Source organism: Macaca mulatta, chromosome 2, assembly GCF_049350105.2.
Source record: "Macaca mulatta isolate MMU2019108-1 chromosome 2, T2T-MMU8v2.0, whole genome shotgun sequence".
In the NCBI taxonomy this organism is placed as follows: Eukaryota; Metazoa; Chordata; class Mammalia; order Primates; family Cercopithecidae; genus Macaca; species Macaca mulatta.
The window spans coordinates 131,205,921-131,227,706 of NC_133407.1; the positions used below are offsets into that span (position 1 = coordinate 131,205,921).

The window sequence follows — 21,786 nt, forward strand, 5'->3', positions numbered from 1 at the left end:
TTTAAAGCCTCTAGTCCAATAATTTATTTTATCTATATATTGTCTGTTCATATATTTTCTCTTTATATATCTATAATCTGTATCTACATATATATCTAGCCTACTGCCTATCTTTGTAAATAAAGTTTTATTGGAACTCAGCCATACCTGTTGGTGCATGTATTGTCTATGGCTGCTTTCCACCTGCAATAGTAGAATTCAGTAGTGACCCTGGAGACCATACAACTAAAAACATGTAATATGCAGCCCTTTGCAGAAAAAGTTGCTAAGCCCTGCACCAGAATATAAACTTATTGACATGTAAGCTCAATGAGTGCAAATAATTTGTCTGCTTTGCTTGCTGTTGCATTCCCAATGGCTAGAACAGTGCCTGGCACACAGTAGATGCTCAATAAATATTAGTGAAATCATCAGTTGCTCCTGTTAAAGTATATTCATATTGTTTTTACATTTACTGGGTTTTGAGTTTTACAAATAATGTTGCAGTGAACACAGATCTTTGCTTACTTTTGCAATTGTATCAGACAAAATATTTTAAAAAAATAGTTAACAACTTTAACAACTTGGAAAAATACTGTTGGTATCTCAAATTTTTAAAATAGACTAAAACTTTTATAGATGACTCTAAACTTTGTTTTTAAAACTCCATGTGTGTGTGTGTGTGTGTGTGTGTGTGTGTTTATGTGTGGTAACTATAAATAATTTGAAGGCTAGGAGGTGGGTGGGGTGATTTTCATTTCCTTTCTTTTCTTTTTTTTTCTTTTTTTTTTTTGAGATGGAGTCTCGCTCTGTTGCCCAGGCTGGAGTGCAGTAGTGCAATCTCAGCTCACTGCAACATCTGCCTCCCAGGTTCAAGTCATTCTCCTGCCTCAGCCTCCTGAGTAGCTGGGATTACAGGTGTACGCCACCACGCCCACCTAATTTTTGTATTTTTAGTAGAGACCAGATTTTGCCATGTTGGTCAGGCTGTTCTTGAACTCCTGACCTTATGATCCACCCACCTCAACCTCCCAAAGTGCTGGGATTACAGACATAAGCCACCACGCCTGGCCCATTTCCTTTACTTTCTAACCTTTCTACAATGAACACAAATTGATAGGAAAAAAAGAAAATCTATTTCTCTAAAAAAATTAAAAGATCCTTTTCCTTTTGTGACTTCCATGTCCTTTTTTTTTTTTTTTTTTTTTAACTGTAATGCTTTCCATTACTACAAATGAAATCCAAATTCTTCCACCTAATGCTTCATTCTATAGAGCCTCTGGTTTAAGTATGTATTTCTGACTGTCTCTGCAATGACTCTCCTGCACTGATGGTTTATTTACCCAGACTGTGATATTCTTTGTCCTCAGAAAAGGCCATATACATTCTACTTTGGCACAGGTATTCACAGCTTTTGACCTGTCCAGAATGCTGCCCTTTCCACCACCTTCCTGAGCCCACTGCTGCAGTGCTTAGCTCTTTCCAGTAGCCTTCCTCAGTCCTTCTCACAGTCAAATCCTCTGCCTGTAACCTCCTGCAGCATCTAAACCCAGTTGCCTTCAGGAGACAAAGCAAAGAAACCTAAATGAATAAATTAAGCCAAACAAGGGAATAAGGAGTCATGGGAGCCTTGGTAACATGTATGTGTCCTATCTAAAAGCAGTCAAATAAAATAAAGAACTGAACAATGAGATCACTTGGACTCGGGAAGGGGAACATCACACACCGGGGCCTATCATGGGGAGGGGGGAGGGGGGAGGGATTGCACTGGGAGTTATACCTGATGTAAATGACGAGTTGATGGGTGCTGACGAGTTGATGGGTGCAGCACAGCAACATGGCACAAGTATACATATGTAACAAACCTGCACGTTATGCACATGTACCCTAGAACTTAAAGTATAATAATAAAAAATAATAATAATAAAAAAAGAAGACCAAACAAAGGCAAGGATGTTGACTAAATTTGCCCTGTAGACCATGACGTTATACTGCCTGATCTTATAACCTATTTGAAACTTTACTTTAAAGCCCATGGAGTTCAGGAATGCAGAGAGAGCTGGGGGAAAGTAAGAATTAACTTCAGTTCATCATAGCATGATTCACAATAGCAAAGACATGGAATTAACCTAGGTGTCCATCAATGGTGGATTGGATAAAGAAAATATGGTACAGGTACACTATGGAATACTATGCAGCCATAAAAAAGTATCATTTCCTTTGCAGCAACATGAGTATAGCTGGAGACCATTATCCTAAGCAAATTAACATAGGAAAGCCAAATAGCACATGTTCTCACTTGTAAGTTGGAGCTAAGTATTGGGTACACATGAACATAAAGATGGAAACAAGAGACACTGGGGACTGCCAGAGTGGGGAGAGAGGAAAAGGGACAAGGGCTGAAAAACTGCCTATTGGGTACTATGCCCACTACCTAGGTGATGGGCTCCTTCATACCCCAAACCTCAGCATCACACAATATAACCATGGAACAGACACCCCTGAATGCACATGCACCCCCTGAATCTAAGGTAAGTTCAAGTTATTAAAAAAAAAAGATGAAGATGGAGATAGGTTGATAATGAGAGAAGAACAAGCGGTTCTGGGATTAAAGAGAAAGGTGAGGCTAGGGCTTAAGAATGGAGTAAGGGTGTCTGTGGTAGAAGATATACAGTAATTTTTTAAATGAAATTCTAATATTTTATTTTTTAAGATACAATAAAATATCTCTAGTATTACTATGAGTTAATCAAAACAATCCAAGAAAAGATTGCTGCTTATTTATTTATTTATTTATTTATTTATTTATTTTGAGACAAAGTCTCACTCTGTTGCCCAGGTTGGAGTGCAGTGGCATGAACTCTGCTCACTGTGACCTCCACCTCCCAGTTTCAAGTGATTCTCCTGCCTCAGCCTCCCAAGTAGCTGCAACTACAGGTACTCACCACCACACCCAGCTAATTTTTCTATTTTTAGCAGAGACAGGGTTTCACCATGTTGGCCAGGCTACTCTCGAACTCCTGACCTCAAGTGATCCACGCACCTCGGCCTCCCAAAGTGCTAGGATTACAGGTGTGAGCCACCAAGCCCAGTCTCTTGCTTTATCTTCTATATCTGCCCCAAACTTCTGCCTGTTGTAACAAAAACAATAAATGGCTAAGCTGTGTTGGATCTATGTTATGTTCAGGCACTGTGCTAAGCAGTTTTACTAGAAATGTCTACCTCATTTCGTTCTCCGAATAGCTTTATGAGGTAAGTGCTATCGCACTGTTACAAAATTAGAAGGAAAACATACAGAGGAGCAAAGTAGTTTACCTTAGATGACATGGCTAAGAGGTTTCAGGACTGACATTTTAACCTAGACTCCAGTCTAGAGTAGTTCCTTTTGTTTCTCCGGGGTACAGTTCTGAGGTAAAAGAAAGGGAAGATTTGGTAACAAGGGTGTAAATGAGAATTTAATTCCCTCTGCACTATTGTCCTTTTGGGCTGGACCATTCTTTGTTGTGGGGGGCTGTCCTATGCATAGTGGGATATTTAGCATCATCCCTGGCCTCTACCATTATATGCAGTAGCCAATGCCCCCTCCTTTACACTTGTGACAATTCAAAATCTTTCTGGATACTGTAATGCCAAATATCCCCTGGAAGCAGGTGATATGGTTTGGCTGTGTCTTCATCCAAATCTCATCTTGAATTGTAGCTTCCATAATCCCCACTTGTTGTGGGTAGTTACTGAATCATGGGGATGGGTTTTTCCCATGCTGTTCTCATGATAGTGAGTAAGTCTCAGGAGATCTTATAAAGATGGCTTTATAAAGGGCAGTTCCCCTGCACATACTCTTGCCTGCTGCCATGTAAGACGTGCCTTTTGTCTTCTGCCATGATTGTGAGGCCTCCACAGCCATGTGGAACTGTGAGACCATTCAACCTTTCTTTATAAATTACCCAGTCTCGGGTATTTCTTCATAGCAGTATGAAAAGGGACTAATACACAAGGGTGGGGAGGAAGAGTAAAATCTCCCCTGGTTGAGGACCAGTATTATAAATATTTGTTCTTAGAGCAGAAATACTGTAACACTTAATATTGCCAATCTCACCTTTTTGACCTTTAATAATCCAAGATATATCTCCTCCCTCCACTAAAAAACCCACTAAAAACAACAGAGATTATTGCATGAAATGTTTTATTTTCATATATCTCATTTTTTAGAGTGGATTAATTTTTTAAAAATATAACAAGAGAGAAGCAAAAAGTTTTAACTCATCAAGCAATCATTAAATGAATTAAAATAGTAATTCCAATGTCATTAGTTTGATTTTAGCCAAGCCAAGGAAGCACTATTCTAATATTCTGCACAAAATAGCAAATTTCAATTTGAAAATTCTCCAAGCCATTAATGGTCCTGCTATCCATCTGATTTAGTGAGGGTTCAGAGGATTTGTGAGCTAAACTTTCTCAGGAAGTCATTTTTATGCTATCAGCGTTAGCCTGTGCCATTAAGATTAGCTTTTCCTTGATACAAGGAGTTTTTATGTTATTGTCTGTGTCTTGTGGAAAATAATAATTTTTAATGAAAGAAACCTAAGATTAGCTCCAAATTCCCCCAGTGTGATTTCATCTCATCAGTCTATGCAAGGGGAGAGTTTGGTGTTCCAAAGAAAATCAATTCAAACTACTAAAAACAACTGAAAAGTATGAAAAACATTTTTAAATATTTGAGTATGACTTAAAATACATGCTTTATTTATTGGTCAGTGTGAACAACCCCAGAAGGAAAAAGAGTGCTGTTGTTAAAGTTATCTGGCATCATGGACCCAACCATCACCAGGAGTTTCTCACTTCATCTCTGGTGAGTTTCTCTATTTAGCATTCCTCTTTCGAAGCAGTGGTTTTCTCAAGATGAGGAACCTAGGAGCTCCAGTGTCACATCCATACTTCCCTTTGACCAAAGAGGAAAGACAGCCCCAGCTCAAGTCTCAAAATATCTAAAAGACCCTCATGAGGTCAGCTGAGGTCCCAGATGTATTGCTGGAAATCTCAGTGGCCAAAGAGATGGCTGCTATGCCATTTGAAGTCAGATTCAGGTACAAGAGGTTTTATTAAGGAAAATTTCTCAGTAGAAAATGGTAAGGGAATAAGAAGGCAGGATAAGGAAGAGAAAATTACTGGTCAAAGCTGCAATTTCAGATGAAGCACCAGCCTAGGCCCACAGAGCGCTTAGAGCATAAATTGCATGTCAGAGTTTGTCCCCTCTCACAGCAAGGGAGCTGGGCAAAACATCACTATGCCCGTCATTGGTTACAGTTTGCCTTGGTCAGCAGGATGTAAACCCCGGCTCTCTATAGGCAAGTCATCCCTGTTAGCTCAAAGGCAATCCTCTGAAGAAGGTTGAAGGTGCAAACTTTGCAGCAAAAGGAAGAAGTAGTTGGGGACTGGGCACACAGCATTTGGTAGAAGGGATCTGAAAGGGCCACATGGTGTTCCCTGCACATGCCAGTTCCTAAGGGTCCAAAGTGTTGGGTCTGTATGATTGGCAACCCCAATAAGCACCATGCTTTTGAGCCAGGTAGGAGAGGTTTACCAAAAGAGGGACAATGCTGTTGCTCTTTTGAAGAAGAAAGAAGTGATGGGCAGACAAAATCTGTATAGCTTCAGCTGATTTGGACTTACCAAATTTGACCCCAAGCAAGTTGCATTAAGGTCCGATAAACACACACTTAGAAAAGGACAGTTGCATTTACTGAGCATCTAATACTGTTTTATCAACAGCTTTATTGTAGTAAAATTTGCATACAATAAATGGCATGCATTTAAAGTGCACAATGTGATAAATTTTGACATATGTATACATCCATGAAGCCGGCACCACAATCAAGGTAATGAACATCTCGTTTACCCCAGAAGTTTCCTGTGCCATCTCACTCCTCTGTATTCCTCCATCCTCAGGTAATCTCTCATATGCTTTCTATCACTATAGATTATTATGTATTTTCTAAAATGTTATATAAATAGAATCCTAGAGTATATACTCTCTTTTGTCTGTTGTATTTATTTTGAGATTAATTCATGTTGGTTTCTGCATCAGTCGTTCATTCTTTTTTATTGCTGAGTAGCATTCTGTTGTAAAGATGTACCACAATTTGTTTGTCTGTTCAGCTGTTGATGGCCTCTAACACTTTTATATGTCATGTTACATTTATATGTCATATTCTTTTCACACAACTGTGAGGTAAGTCTTATTATGCCCATTTTAGGGAAGATGCATTTAGACTTCAGAGAGAGAAACTAAGTTACCTAATTGCTCAGCTAATAAGAAGCAGAGCTTAGATCTCTGTTTTTTAACTCAATAAAGCCTATTTTTTTCTTATCTCACCATCTTTCTAAGCACAGATCTGCACACAAAGTTAGACACTCATTAGTTGATTTTTATCTACTCTAATTAGCACAGCTTACATATTCAGAAAAGCTTCTCCAATTTTATGCACTTACTTTCAGCTTTGATGCTGCATTTATACCACAGTTGGGAAATAACCTATTTTCTTCTCTCTTTTCTCTTCAAAATAATAAACCAGAAGAATTCAGTATCCAAAATTTGGTCATTTTTACTCTACTATACTGAACGATTAGCCCATTTTACTATCATGCCAAATGGCTCACAATTTAACAAATCAACAGTAAGCGTGCTCTATTCAGATGCCTTGACATTTCAAAGTAAGATGGCAAATGATACTAGATGAAAAACATTAAGAATTTCAGCAGATTTTGCAGTGATGAAACTTTATCTTACCTCTTAGAAAATGCCATTGCAACGGTGAAAACCCCATCTCTAGTAAAAAAAAAAAAAAAAACACACAAAAAATCAGCCTGGTGTGGTGGCGGGTGCCTGTAGTCCTAGCTACTCGGGAGGCTGAGGCAGGAGAATGGCGTGAACCCGGGAGGCGGAGCTTGCAGTGAGCCGAGATTGCGCCACTGCATTCCAGCCTGGGCGACAGAGCAAGACTCTGTCTCAAAAAAAAAAAAAAAAAAAAATGCCATTGCACTGACTTTAGTGCCCTAAACTTCTAAATTGCATTTCACTTACATGTTTTCACTTGTGTATGTACAGTCTCCCCAATTCAATTGTGAACCCTTTGAGAGCATCTAGCAAATCAACTCTGTATAAAATCTAGATGTCCAAGTTCAAAGCTCTAATTCCACTCAACCCAGATGGTATACTTTCTAATCCTGTTGGCCTAATGTTTCCAAATGGAAAGAATACAATTAGAAAGATTTTACTTGAGTTATAGAAGCCTCATAAAGCAGTGAGAGCCTAGAAGCTAAGGAGTCATGGGGAAGTTAAATAAAGTCTTAGTCATGAAGATCCTGTTTAAGCTCTGTCTATATCCCCTAAGTGCTTGCCTCTGTAATCAGCTTACTGAAAACCCTTTAATTCTCTCCACCTAAGGTCATTTCTCTGTCTTTGGAAGCAAGCTTGGCCAGCATGCAGGGCAGGCTAGAAGTGCAGAAAGGTTAATGCTCCAGGAATCAATCCTAAACCAATAACAGAGAGTTGGTAGATAAGTACCCTAGCACCTTTGCTTCTGGGGATGGGTAATTCTAAAGCTGTTCTACTTTGTTTTGAGTTCCCCCAGTGAGTTGGGTTCTGTTACCCACAGCAGTTACCTGCTCAAGACATCACCCTTTATTATCTTCCTTCTCTGTCTCATGTCTCAGCTTTTCGCCCTGTGTGTCTTGGAATCACTTCTCAAATAAGCTTCTAGCACCAAAATCCCTGTCTCAGAGGCTAATACTGGGGAAAGCCAAAGACAGACGTTAACCACCATGGTACGTGTATAACATGTTGGGTTAAATATTTTATATACATTTATCCGTTCAATCCCCATAATGAAGATAAGAGGTGGATATTTTTATTCTCATTTGATGAATGAACGAATCGAAGTCTGAAAAATTTACCCATGTTTACACCTTACGTGGCAAAGTCAGGTGCCCCGCACCCCCAAATGAGTGAATCCCAAACCTATGTTTTGTATTTTTGTTTTTTTGGTTTTTCTGAGACAGAGTCTTGCTCTGTCACCCAGGCTGGAGTGCAGTGGTGTGATCTTGGCTAACTACAACCTCTGTCTCCTGGGTTTAAGAGATTCTCATGCCTCAGCCTCCCAAGTAGCTGGGATTACAGGCACCCACCACCACACCGGGCTAATTTTTGTAATTTTAGTAGAGACAGGGTTTCACCATGTTGGCCAGGCTGGTCTCCAACTGCTGACCTCAGGTGATCTGCCCGCCTTGGCCTCCCAAAGTACTGGGATTACAGGCATAAGTGACCATGCCCTGCCTCAACCCTATGTTTTATACACTATAAAAAGTCTCAAGCTAGCTTCCTTGGAATTGTGGAGTACAAAATTAACACAACTTCACCTGTTAGCACTGGAAAATGTCAACATCTGTTTCTTATATTTATGGCAGTGCCCAGGAAAGGACTGGATACATTACAGCTCCCAGTAAAAGCTGGTTAAACTGCAAGGATTTTTTCTTTATTTGTTGTGACTCTTATGAAACCTTGACAAGCAGTTTAGAATGAACATTGGCTCTGCTAGCTGTGTTTGCAGAAGTAATATCAAAATGATATCCTATTCATGTTTCTGCAAGAGTAATGTCTACCATTCATTCTGGCCTTACTGATGGTGTGCTGATAAAATTACTGTAAGTGAACATTCTCATTCTGTGCCTCTCATTATTGAGGAAGGAAACTCAAGGAGTTCCAAATATATTTTATTTTTTTAATATGATAACATGCACACACAATTTTCCTCATTCTTGAATATATGCAATTTATCTATCAGAGTAGGTTTCATTTTTTATGCACTTGCTTTTATTCCTTTCTCATCCATATGTCAGAGAGAAGGGATTTTAATCACTGAAGGAGCATTTGTATAATAAAAGTGATCTCTGCAATTCCTTCAGAGAAGAGCATGAATAAATAATCTGTACATTCTTAATGCATTGCTCCAAATATGAGTTTCAATTTGCACAGAAGTTTCAATAAATTGTTTTGTGTCCCTAAAGGCCTACAGATGCCTCATGGGATACATTGTAAAGGATTCCATTTAGAAAGAATTTTGCTTATGAGTAATATATTCTCTACACTTTTCTTCCCTCTGTTAATGCCTAATGACATTGAATAATATAATCATTCTTTCTTTTTCTTTTAATAAGTGATAGGTACAACATGAACTTCAGTCTAAAGTTTCTGAATTGTTCAGAATTCATCAGCAACTTTTCATTCAAGGATTTCAAAGCACAGCATACAACAAAAATTGAGGTCAAATTGTGATGTGGTTTGGCTCTGTGTTCTCACCCAAATCTCATGTTGAATTGGGATTTTGAGCGTTGGAGTCAGGGCCTGGTCGGAGGTGATTGGACCATGGAGGTGGTTACTAATGGCTATGCACCATCCCCCAAGTGCTGTCTTGTGATAGAGTTCCCACATGATCCGGTTGTTTGAAAATGTGTAACATCTTCTCCTTCTCTCTCTATCTGTCTCTCTCTCTCTCTCTCTGTCTCTTGCCATCCATAAGAAGACATGCTTGCTTCCCCTTCACCTCTGCAATGATTGTACATTTCCTTAGGCCTCCCCAGCCATGCCTCCTGTACAGCCTGAGAAACTGCGAGTCAATTAAATCTCTTTTCTTCATAAATTACCCAGTCTCAGGTAGTTCTTTATAGCAGTGTGAGAATGGACTAACACAAATTGTAACTTGAATTTGTATAATAATTAACTTTGCATTTAACAAGTTATGCACACTACACTAAGTTTTATGTATTTTGTCTTTACAATATTCCTATGATGTGGGTACTATACTCATTTTATTGATAAACTAACTGAGACTGAGAAATGATGCTTTGCAGGAGGTCACACAATTATTACAATGTTTAAATATTAATCACAAATTTTGTCATTTTATACCTTTTTAATCAGTACTATATAGACATTCCCCTGCAGGTTAACCTAAATGTCAAATAATTTCTCTCTAATAGTTGGTACTTGTTCTGAAGGCATTAAATAGCTTGTGATTTACATTATGTTGTTGAAGGCTTTACATAATACTTTGATTGAATTATTATAAAAGGAATGGCAGTTAACATTGTTGTTACATCTCAATCCATGTTAACCAATTCAACTTAGACAATAACATCAAATTTTTCATGTTTTTGTTGCTTTGGTGGTTTAGAAGATTTCAGAAACTCTTTACATATATATGCCAATGATTCATTTCTAGATTCCTTGTGCTGGTAGTATGGGTGAAACATACTGTTTAAAACACAAATTAATTACAATGGGCAGAATAAATAAAGATTCTACCTCTTAAATTTATTTATTCATTTTATTATGATGATGATTTTTTTGAGACTGAGTCTTGCTCTGTTGTCCAGATTGGAGTGCAATGGCGTGATCTCGGCTCACTGCAACTTCCACCTCCTGGGTTCAAATGATTTTCTGCCTCAGCCTTCTGAGTAGCTTGGACTACAGGTGAGCATCACTACTCCCAGCTAATTTTTTTTGTGTGTTTAGTAGAGACAGGGTTTTGCCATGTTGGCCAGACTGGTCTCGAACCCCTGACCTCAGGTGATCCACCTGTCTCAGCCTTCCAAAGTGATGGGATTATAGGTGTGAGCCACCACACCCAAACTACCTCTTAAATTTAAATAATTGTTTTAGCTTAAGGATGTTATGAAGCTTCAAGTCTGTTATCTAGGAAGCTTGTAACACTCTAACATTAATAGAGTATCATTTTTGTAGTTGTTTATAAAATTTCATGTGAAAAATGGGACAGAAGGGAGCCAGCATGTTTTAAAAAATATTTTTGGAACTCTAACCTGTGCCAGGCATATTCCAAGGTGTTAATTACTTTCATTGCATTGTGGTAACAGTTTGAGAAGCAGAGTGCTGATAGTCCACATCCATTTTATCAAGGTTATGCGAGGTCAAGAAATTTGCCCAAGCTGAAGTCACTTGAAAGTGTCAGGGTGGGGATTTTTTTTCCTTTAAATTTTTTTCTTTATAATTTTTTTATGTGTGGATATTTTTAGTAGAGATGGGATTTTGCTATGTTGCCCAGGCTGCTTCTGAACTCCTGAGCTCAAGCAATCCGCCGCAACCTCCCAAAGTGCTAGGATTACAGTTATGAGCTACTGGACCTGGTCCGGTGTGGAATTTTAATCATGGACCATCTAACTTCACAGTGCAGGCCTTTTCTGTTTCAGCATATCCCAAAACATGGATGACACAAACCAGTAATTACAAAGATGATAATCAGTGCTATGTGAAAATTACGTTTTTATATGGGCCAAATAAATTTGGTTAACAATAGGTGGAACAAAGTCAATCATATTTCTTTACTATAGGATTTCTCAGAGCCCATAATATGCTAATTCACAAACTAAATCTGAGTTATGGCAGGCTCCTAGGATTCCAACCCCCCAGCCTACCTGTCCTATCTGATCTTCCTCTGAGTGAGGGTGGGATTTGTGAAACTGATGGGATAGCACTCCTGTGACTAGGCTATATGATGTAGCAAAAGTGAAGGATCACAAATCAGTTGACTTTGCATTAGTCAAAAAAGAGAATCTCCTGTGTGGGCCTGACTTAATAAGAGGGACTGGGCTCTTCATGCTGACCTTGAAGAACAGACAGCTAAATGTGACAGCCTATGGAGAGAGTCCATCTCTCTCTGCTGAGGGCCTCAGTTCGACCTCTACCAGGAGCTGAATTCTACCATGTGAGCTTGGAGGAGGACCCCAAATTCCAGAAAAGAACGCAGCTAACACCATTATTTCTCACTTGTTAGACTCTGAGCAGAGGACCCAGCCAAGCTAAGCTTGGACTCCTGACCTTGATAAAAAATGGTCGTTGTTTTAAGCTGCTAAGTTTGTGGTGATGTGTTATGCAGCATGGAAAACTCATACAGAGATATAACATTTTGTTTTCAAGAAGTCTTTCTTTTTTCCCCCAGAGTATCTTATGGGACTGGTTTTCCATAGAATCAACTTTGGGAAATGCTGTGTTTTTTATGGCATTCTTTTCTCCTTCAGAGAAAGACTGATGGTTAGGCACAGCCTCTGTAACCAGGAATGGCTGGAGCTTGTGATTAAGAGGAGAAGGGATGCACGCCCCTTTGGTGAACCTGGCCTCCATGTGGGATGAAGGTTGAAGCTGATGAGTTAGTGAGATGAGGTTGACTTGATGGTTGGTAGTGAGGTGAGGTGAGGTTGAGTGGGATGGTAGTAAAGGTTGAGTTGATGAGTTAGCAATGTTTAGTGAGAGTGATGGTTAATTTTATGTGTCCACTTGACTGGGCTATGAGGTGCCCAGATATTTGGTGAAATATTATTTCTTGGTGTATCTGTGAGGGTGTTTCTAGATGAGATTGACATTTGAATTGGTGGACTGAGTAAAGCAAATTGCCCTCATTAGTGTGGGCAGGCTTCATCCAATCTGTTGAGAAGGCCTAATAAAATAAAAAGCTGTGGCAGAAAAAATTCTCTTTCTCTGTCTATTTTCAAACTGGAACATCAGTCTCCTCTTGCTTTGGGTCTTGGGTCTCCAACTTGCCTACTGCAGATCTTTGACTAATCAGTCTCCATAATCATGCAATCCAATTCCTTATAGTAAATCTATATCTATAGTTGTATCACTTATTGGTTCTATTTCTCTGGAGAACCTAGACTAATACAGCTGGGTTCACAGTGACAGAGAGTGGTAGGGACCTGGAGTCATGAGTGGACTACTCAGACAGGTCCTCACATTATGATATTTATCCTGGGGAATTATTACAGCTCCAGGCACTTCCCTTCTCATCCTTACTGATTATAAAATTCACACTATCAATGTCCCAGAATTGATGAACGATTCCTTCCAAAAACACTAAGAGAAGGAAATCAAAGTGCCTACAATTTACAATGATGAACACAAGAGTTGGATACACCATTTTTTGAGTGGGTCTTATTGGGCCATCTTCCTCTTAGAAAACATCATATTTGTGATGTTTTAGACATGGGTAGTAAAAGAGAAGGGCATATCCTAGACAACATCTAGGTTTCTGACATGTTAATAGAATGAATGATTGACAGTGGCTATTCCTGAGAAAGGATCTCAGTTAAGTGGAGAAAGATCATTAGGTAAGTCATGTTGAACTTGAGATGCTTTTGAAACATCCAAAAAAAAAAAAAAAAAAAAGGAGCTGTTGAGATCTGCCTGGGCAACAAAGTGAGACCCTGTCTCTACAAAAAATAAAAAAGTTAGCTGAGCCTGCACACCTGTCATCCTAGCTACACTGGAGGCTGAGGCAGAAGGATTAATTGAGCCTAGCAGTTTGAGGATGCAGTGAGCTGTGTTCACACCATTGCACTTCAGCCTGTGTGACAGAACAAGACCCTGTCTCAAAACAACAACAACAACAACCAAAAAGGAACTGTTAAAATTAAATATGTGGTCTCTCCCAGGCTGAGCATATATATATGTGCTCCATTTGCATAAAGATCATAATTGAATCTATGATCATGAATGAGATTATCCAAGGAGGGGGATCGAAAGAGAGGCCCTAAGATTCCTGAGGAATACCTATGGCTAATGGGCTGGTAAAGGAGGATGAGCCTGAAAAGATGACAAGAACCTTTTGTAAAAGCATTAGAAGATAGAGTTTGAGTTCCTACTTGAAGGATAATTAAGTTTCTGACTATAGATATCAGTAGGAAGGACATTCAGGGATAGAGGGAAGATAATGAGCTAATCATTCAGGGCAAAGTGAGCAGGGCAGATGAAGGCAAGGGCAAGTTACATAGTTTGATTGTTGAGGCTGAGAGAGAGAGAATTTAAAAAGGAGATAATTGCCTTATAACAAGCAGTCTGAAATGCCATTGTACAGATTTGTGTTCATGTAGCGGACTTGTGGTTTTGAAACTCAGGAGGCCAGGTGTTAGTGCTCTGCACCTCGTGCCCTCACATCACTGTGGCACCTTTGCTGCTATCTTTTCACGTGTGGCTAACATAGTATTTTGAGACATGAATTTGTTATCTATAGAGTCACAGATATGAATCTATATTATGTTTCCTCTGTGTATTTCCTTCAACTCAAATAGGAATATGCTATATACACTCATGTCCTGTTTTGTTTTTCCACAGTGAAGGCTGCAGGTTGGAAACTCAAATTACCTGGAAGGATGAGGCAGGGAACATACGTAAACAGGTCAAGTGGACTGGGTGCAAGAGAACCAGGAGATGATGAGGTCTGTAGTAAACTGAAGAGCCACTTTTCTCCATAAAAGGATTTAAATCTAACTTAAGCAAGAAAACAAAACACTGTGCAAGCCATACAATGCCTGTCTGTGCACTGTAGTCAGCCCCAGGCCACCTGTTTATGACCCCTTGACTAAATTTTGGAGGAATTGGGTGAAGAAGATAATAGAAAAGCAAAAAGTCTAAAACTTACAGGTATACATACCAAAATGTGCTAAAGAAGTAAAGGGGAGCCTATGATTTCCTCTCCCCATCCCTCAAGATTAGAGGTATCGCTCCAGATTGGGGAGGGGTTGGAGAGACAAAAGGGAAGTTTAGAAGGTGCCTGAATCCTGCCCTCAGGGCTGCCTGGAAGGTAGTAAAGCCTCAGGACAGTGGCTGTCCATGAACAGACACAGCATGGAAGCAGCAGAGACCCTGTGCACTGGAAGGGCCAGGTGGACAGGAAGAGTGTAGGGGTAATCGGTGCTAATTCCTTGATCCCACACATTACTGAGAACCAGGAAAACCCCTCTATTGTTGAGACTTTTGGCTCAACTGAGGATCCCTGCACTATGGCTCAACCCTGGAAATGTGGGAGAGGTCACGAGTTAGACTGAGATTTTCTTTCCACACAAAAAAAAAAAAAAAAAAAAGGAATAATCAGAAATTAAGCTATTATTTTAAAAATACAAATACAGATATATGACAAATTTTACCTACCTGGGTCTAAGGCCCAAGATTCATATCTGTTATGTACATTCTGGAGTTCTACAGAAAAATTATCTGGAAGTAAACTGAATTCACTGCTGTGGGTGACCAATTACCCTGATTTGCCAGGGCTCTCTCAGTCTTTCAAAGCTAAAATGCTAAAGCTGGGGAAATCCCAAGCAAAGCAAGACAAACTGATTCCTCTATCACTGCCAATGAAGCACTAGCACATTCCTGCCCGGAACAAGTGTAGGTTTTTGAAGAGGAGAGTGTTATGATGAGAGCTGTGTTTTGGATTAATCTACTTGCCGTGTGTATAATGAGTGGGAAGAGAAAAGAGGCCCTGAGACCAGTTCCAGTTGGGCAGTGGCTCTGATGAGAGAGAGACAGGAGTCTGGATTAGGAAAGAGGGTGTCAGAACATAGAGTAGAGGCAAGATTCAGATGATGCTGTAGTGATAAGTGATTATGTCACCAAACTGGGGGATGTGGAGTCAGGTTTTGGTGACTAAATGAAACCTTAGCCATGCTAGCTGATTTTCAGGCAGTACCTCCATCAGGCTATGCCAGTAGTTCTCAACCAAGGAGAGACATTTGGCAATGACTAGATGTTGTTGGTTGTCTCAACTGGTGAATGCTACTGGAATCTCATAGGCAGAGGCCAGAGATGTGTATAAACATTGTACAACACACACGACAGCCCCCACAAGCAAGAATTACCCATCCCTAAGTGTCAACCATGCTGAAGTTGAGAAACTCTAAGCTATGTGAATCAGTATGAGAAACACATTACTATTATCATATATAACATATATTCTAGGTCTATGTAATGATGCATGCTCTTACAGAAAATATTTGTTACATTAGACAATGAACTTTTTCAAGTCAGGTGTTTTTGTCTCTGATTTTCCAGAACCTAGTACATAATAGATGCTGAAAAATTGTTCAATGACTGAAGAACAATAGCCATCACTTTTTTGTGCTGTTACCATGTGTTGGGCACTTCTTTATAATAGAACTCAGTGTTCACAACAACCCTCAGTGTTAGGGTTATGATCCCCTCATTTTATGGATACAAATCTGACGATCAGAGAGGTAAGTCACTTTCTATTAGGTTGATGCAAAAGTAATTGCGGTTTTTGCCATTACTTTTGCATCAACCTTATAGTAACAAAAGGAGCCAGTACTGAAACCCTTGCATTTCTGACTCTGATGTTTATTTTGCTAACTACAACACTGAACCAACTCTCTTTTAACCTGGACCCAAATTGTGTTGGCCGTAATCAAATTTCCAATTACCCGAATGCTCTAATAAGGCCTTTATAAGCTTCATAAACTATCCTCTCCTCTTTATTTTTTTGTTTATTGCCACTCTCTAAACTTGCTATTGCCATATGCACGTTGAATTTATAAATGTACCATATTAGTCAGGAACATTCTTTTTTTTTATAGCAAAAACATTTCTAGATGTAGTCCTGGGATTTTTGTGTTAATATTACCAGTTGGATAGCATATTTTATATTATTTTAGTAGATAAGAAATCCTTGATGATAACAGTGAGCAAAAATTGCCACTCCTCTTCCCACTAAAAAAAAAAAAAAAAAATCTCATTCTATTATTTTGGGGTGAAATGTAACCTAGTGCATTTTCATTTTATTCGCTGCTTATATTATTCTCTCAGTAAATTTATTCAGGAAAGAAAAAGAAAGTTAACTGAGATGGGGAAAATTCAACAGCAATGTACAGTGAGCTCTAAAGAATGTATACTGTCGTTTACTGCTGTTAGGCTGTCTGATGGTTGATTGCTTTCTGAAAGCTCTAAAAACAGGAGATCAATATGCTGCAAAAGTCTGTTTTAGCATTGCAGGAATTTTCACCACACTGTAGTGCTATCAGTAGGTGGCTAGAATAGACTAATCCTGCAAATAATTCATAAAAAACCCCTCCACATTTTTTACCATCTGGTCCCAACTTAACTTTTCCATCTCATCTACTGTCCCCATCTACACTCCTGTCTCATAAGATCAAATATCATTGACTGAATGTGCCCTAAATATCCACCTACCTGGATGTTCAGATCTTTTGGTCTAAAGCATTCTACTCTCCTAGGTAAAGACCAGTTAGTTCTTCAAAGCCAAATTCAAATACCACACCAAATATGAGGCCTTTCCTCACCTGGTTCTCTGTAACCAGCAATCATTAACTCACTCACTCAACACATTTTTAGTGAGCCCTATGTTAGGTACTGTTGGGAAAGTGACAGATAAAACAGATATGGTTGCAACCGTTCTGGAGCTTATGGCCAACAGCAGCCCAGAAACATTAACTACTGCCTTTCCTAGATTCCCACACTGTTGCTTTTTGTCTCTGTTTATGTTCTATTACATCTTTATTATTTTTTATCATGGGCCTACCCCTGAGCATCATAAACAATTCAGTGTCTTATTAATCTTTGCATTTTCTCAGTCCCATCCAGTGCCTGTAGGCACTCAGCAGACTTCTGTGCAGTAGGATTAGGTTTTCTATGTGATATCTGAAATAATCCAGTAAATCACTTATGTAATTCTGTGGTTCAATTTTAATTAATTAATTTATTTTTCATTTTTTTGAGACATGGTCTTGCTCTGTCACTGAGGCTGGAGTTCGGTGGCATAAACCTGGCTCACTGCAGCCTTGACCTCCTGGATTCAAGCAATCCTCTCACCTCAGCCTTCCAAGTAGCTGGGACTACAGGCATGTGCCACCACACCTGACTAATTTTTAAAATTTTGTAGGGAAGAAGTCTCCCTATGTTACCAGGCTTGTCTTGAACTCCTAGGCTCAAGCGATCCTCCCACTTCTGTCTCCAAAAGCACTGGGATTATAGGTGGGAGCCACCATGCTTGGCCAGCTTTTATTTTTCTAATACTGGTCTCTCTTTTCTCTTTAACTGTTGCCCTGGATTTAAGTGGAAAACTAAGCAAATAGTTTTGTCTATTCAAGGTCCCTTGGTTTCTTCTGATTTTAAATGCCCCAAAATTTAAACTTGATTTACTCTAGATCTATGCTACTCAATACACGTGGCTATTGAGCACCTGAAATGTGATTAGTTTGAATTGATCTTTGCTATGAATGAAATCCAATGAAATATACACTGGATTTTAAGGATGTAAAATATCTGATTAATACTTTCATGTTGATTATATATTAAAATGATAGAACTTTGATTATATTGGGTTAAATAAACTATATTATTAAAATTTTTACCCGTTTAATTTTGCATTCTCAAATGTGGTTACCAGAAAGTTTTTAATTGCATGCATGGCTTGCATGATGTTTCTGTTGGACAGAGCTACTCTAGATTATTGTCCTTCCCCTTCTCTGGCTCTTCTTCCCAGAGCAGTTGCCATAAGGGGGCTCCTGTCTCATTCTGGTATTTGGGGTGACAGTTCTTAATGTTGGCTTTGCCTGTAGCTAGCTTGTTTCACCTTGGAGTCCAAAGGTTGTATCTGCTAGGCACATAGGAAGACATAAGGGTCTAGATTCTTGGTTTTGTTTGTTTGTTTTTTGGTCTCCCTCAAGACTATACCTGTTAGCAGGGCTTCCCAGTTTCCTTCCTGGAAATATCTGGTTGTGTATCATTTCTGTCTCCATCTATAAAGCAATTGGTCTCAGCTTCTTAGCCCAATCTTCATGGCAGAAGAGCTGCAAATGGGGAAAACAACTTCGTCCCAAGAAGCAAAATACAGTTTGATATTTCAAACTGTCGTTTCCTTCATATATATTGATTGCTTGAGTGAAAAACTCGAAACATTGAGCCATAACTTGAGTTCATCTCATGGGAAATAAAACTTAATTTCTGTCACTGTCTCACTCACTTTCAAGGCCAGAGGAGTTTTCAAAGAGGATGCTGCAATAAGCCTCACAAGAACATAGGCTTTCTTGTAAATCACTCAATGGGTAAATGTTAGTTTTGCAGACCCAGATTAAGTCCCCAGGTAAACCCAGGCATTTATAATTTCCCCAGGATTTAAAACCTCAAGCTGTGAGAATTCTCAGTTTTCACTTGTGACCGGACAGAATGGAAAGATTCCCTCTATGACTACTTGGTCTATATATTTCATACCACTCTGGGCTCCAGTTTACATCCTAATTTAACGATTCAGTGTGCAAAATTTCCTCTTTTAATACCCCATCCATCACTAGGTTGTAGCTTCAAATAGACCATCGTTATCAAAGCTTCTTGGTGAATCCCTTTGAAAATATTGCTAAGCAAAATCGCCATTCTGTTTTACAACATGTCAAATGATTGTCCATGGATGCTTACTCTGCCCTTTCAATGACTAATCTGTATAATCTGTAGTCCTATCGATGAGCTGTTTTCCTCCTCCCGGGCCCTGCTGTTGTTCATACCATTTCCCTCCCTGGTAAATGTGACAGTTGTAGCTGTTGTTATTTTTCTCAAATGAGTTTAAATTGTGAATTACATCAGCTCATCACAGCCAAAGCAAACCTCTTTTTAATTGCAGATCTCAAATGTCCCCCCTCTAAATTAAAACAAAATGCACACAATGTTGCCAACTGTTTTTCCAACTCTTCCAAAATGGAGTATATCCAAAATGCTACTGATGCATTGAGCCACATTAAGACATATAAACATTTAAAATCACTTACAACTTTTTTACTGTTTGGGGAAAATGTTAACATTTTAGTTGTGGGGGTTGCCTGTGAGGATGAATGTCAGTCTGTTGATTTCTATTTGTGCCCCTTTGAAGTAAAAAAGAATTTTGCCAATTTTCAATAATCCACCAAGGAGATTTCTATGGGTTTGCAGTCAGATATAAGTGGCTGCATTGCTCTAAGAAAGGACTTTGGGGATGTCCATTTTAATAGCTATGTAACCTTGGGCTTGTCCTTTAACTTCTGTGAACTTTATCATCCTCATTCGTAGACTTTGAATGGCAATATATGCCTTGCAGAATTTGGGGAATAATTACAAATAATGAATGTAAAGTGCTTGACTTGAATAGGCACTCAGCAATGAAGCTGTCATGAAGATCCACAAAGCGAGCATTCCAAATGTCACACGATATGCAGGCCCCTGAGTCTTTTGGGTTTCATGAACCCAAATAATTTCACGTATTTTTATTTTTAAATTAAATTTAGTTTTTAATATTTTTATGGATTCAAAGGGTACTCGAGCAGTTTTTTTTACGTGGGTATATTTGTGCAGTGGTGTAGTCTGGGCTCTTAGTGTACCCATCACCTAAATAGTGAAAATTGTACCCAATTTCAATTTTTTTTTAATGGAACTGATATAAAATGGACAAAATTTACTTTTATTTTCTTAAGTGAAAGCAACAAAGAAGAAAGCAAAGCCAACTAAACTCTCATCATTCTTGCAAAAGAAAGAAATTTAGCAACAACAACACAAAAGGAAGGACAAAATCTAAGAAAATAATACGACTCTTTAAATTAAATAAATGTAGATTCATGACAAAAGTTTTTAATTTTTCATTTCACCATGAATGAAAAAAAATTCATCCAAAGCAGGCATTGTTGAACTGCTGAATACCCAGGAAAGGCTGGAACCCCTTTCTTTGTTCATGTGTTTGTCCAAAGCCTGTGTTTCTCTCCTTTGACTCTTGTTTTCTGAATGACCAACATATTAGAGCCATATCTAATAAGGGAAATGGGATGATGGTGAGCTTCTTTTTCCCATGGAGGCTGAATTTAAATGCTGCCAGGATGTGTTGCTTTCTGATCTATTTTCAGTGACTCTTCATCTGACCTGAAAACATGCATGGGTGCTTGTTCACTGATGTTCCCATCTGTACAGATCTGCTCATATTCTCAGATTTAACAAGCCTTATTTTATCACTTTCATTTTCACTTCCTATTTGCAGAATATCACAAGTGAACTCCCTGAAAATTCTATCATCTTTGGTTTTGTTTACAATTTCTTTAGAAATAATGGTGGCCCCAGATATTTATTTCTCCTCTATGACTTGCAATGATTCATTTCTTAATTTTTAAGGATGTAAATCCTACAAAGTTGGACATTTGGTTCAACATATATGTATCAAGAGCCAAAGTATGCATTCTGTAACCATATGCGATTGTGTTCCATAAGAGAGGAAGACTTTGAGGAAGAATGTTATATGGTTATAGAATTAGAATTTGGAATTTAAAGATAGCCTTATAAACAACAGACCAAGACCTTCCATTTTAGACTGGAAAATTGTCTAAGGAGGAAAAAGACCTGCCAACAGTCATGTAGCTATTAGACCCAGGATAGAGGATGATGTGGTTTGGCAGTGTCCCTACCCAAACCCATCTTGATTTGTAGTACCCATAATCCCCACATTTCATGGGAGGGACCAGGTGGAGGTAATTGTGTCATGGGGGCTGTTTTTCCCATTCTGTTCTTGTGATAGTGAGTTAGCTAGTGAGTTAGTTCTCACGAGATATGATGGTTTTATAAGAGGGATTTCCCCTTTGCTTGGCACTTCTCCTTGCTGCTGCCACATGAAGAAGGACGTGTTTGCTTCCCCTTGATTGTAACATATTGTAAGTTTCCTGAGGCTTCCCCGATCATGCTGAACTGTGAGCCAATTAAACCTCTTTCCTTTATAAATTGCCCAGTCTGGGCTGTCTTTACTAGGAGCATGAGAATGGGCTAACACAGATGACTATAGAACTATATTGTGAAGGATATTGTATTAGTGATTGAGCTGTTACAGAATGTTTCGTATTCTGTAATTACTTAACTAGTAATGTGCTTGGAGTTTTGGGTTATGACTTATCTATGATGTACATGTGATTGTCATGAAATTTAAAGATATG

General features: G+C 38.9%; 1 long non-coding RNA gene across 1 annotated transcript in view; it reads left to right on the top strand.

The window, feature by feature from the left end:
- The window catches only part of LOC106996871 (uncharacterized), a 301,071-nt gene that overhangs the window by 9,769 nt on the left and 269,516 nt on the right, over nucleotides 1-21,786 (top strand). The window contains exons 2-3 of the long non-coding RNA XR_001442957.3: nucleotides 4,735-4,828; nucleotides 5,749-5,925. This is a non-coding gene — a long non-coding RNA (uncharacterized LOC106996871). The remainder of the gene's footprint in view (nucleotides 1-4,734; nucleotides 4,829-5,748; nucleotides 5,926-21,786) is intronic.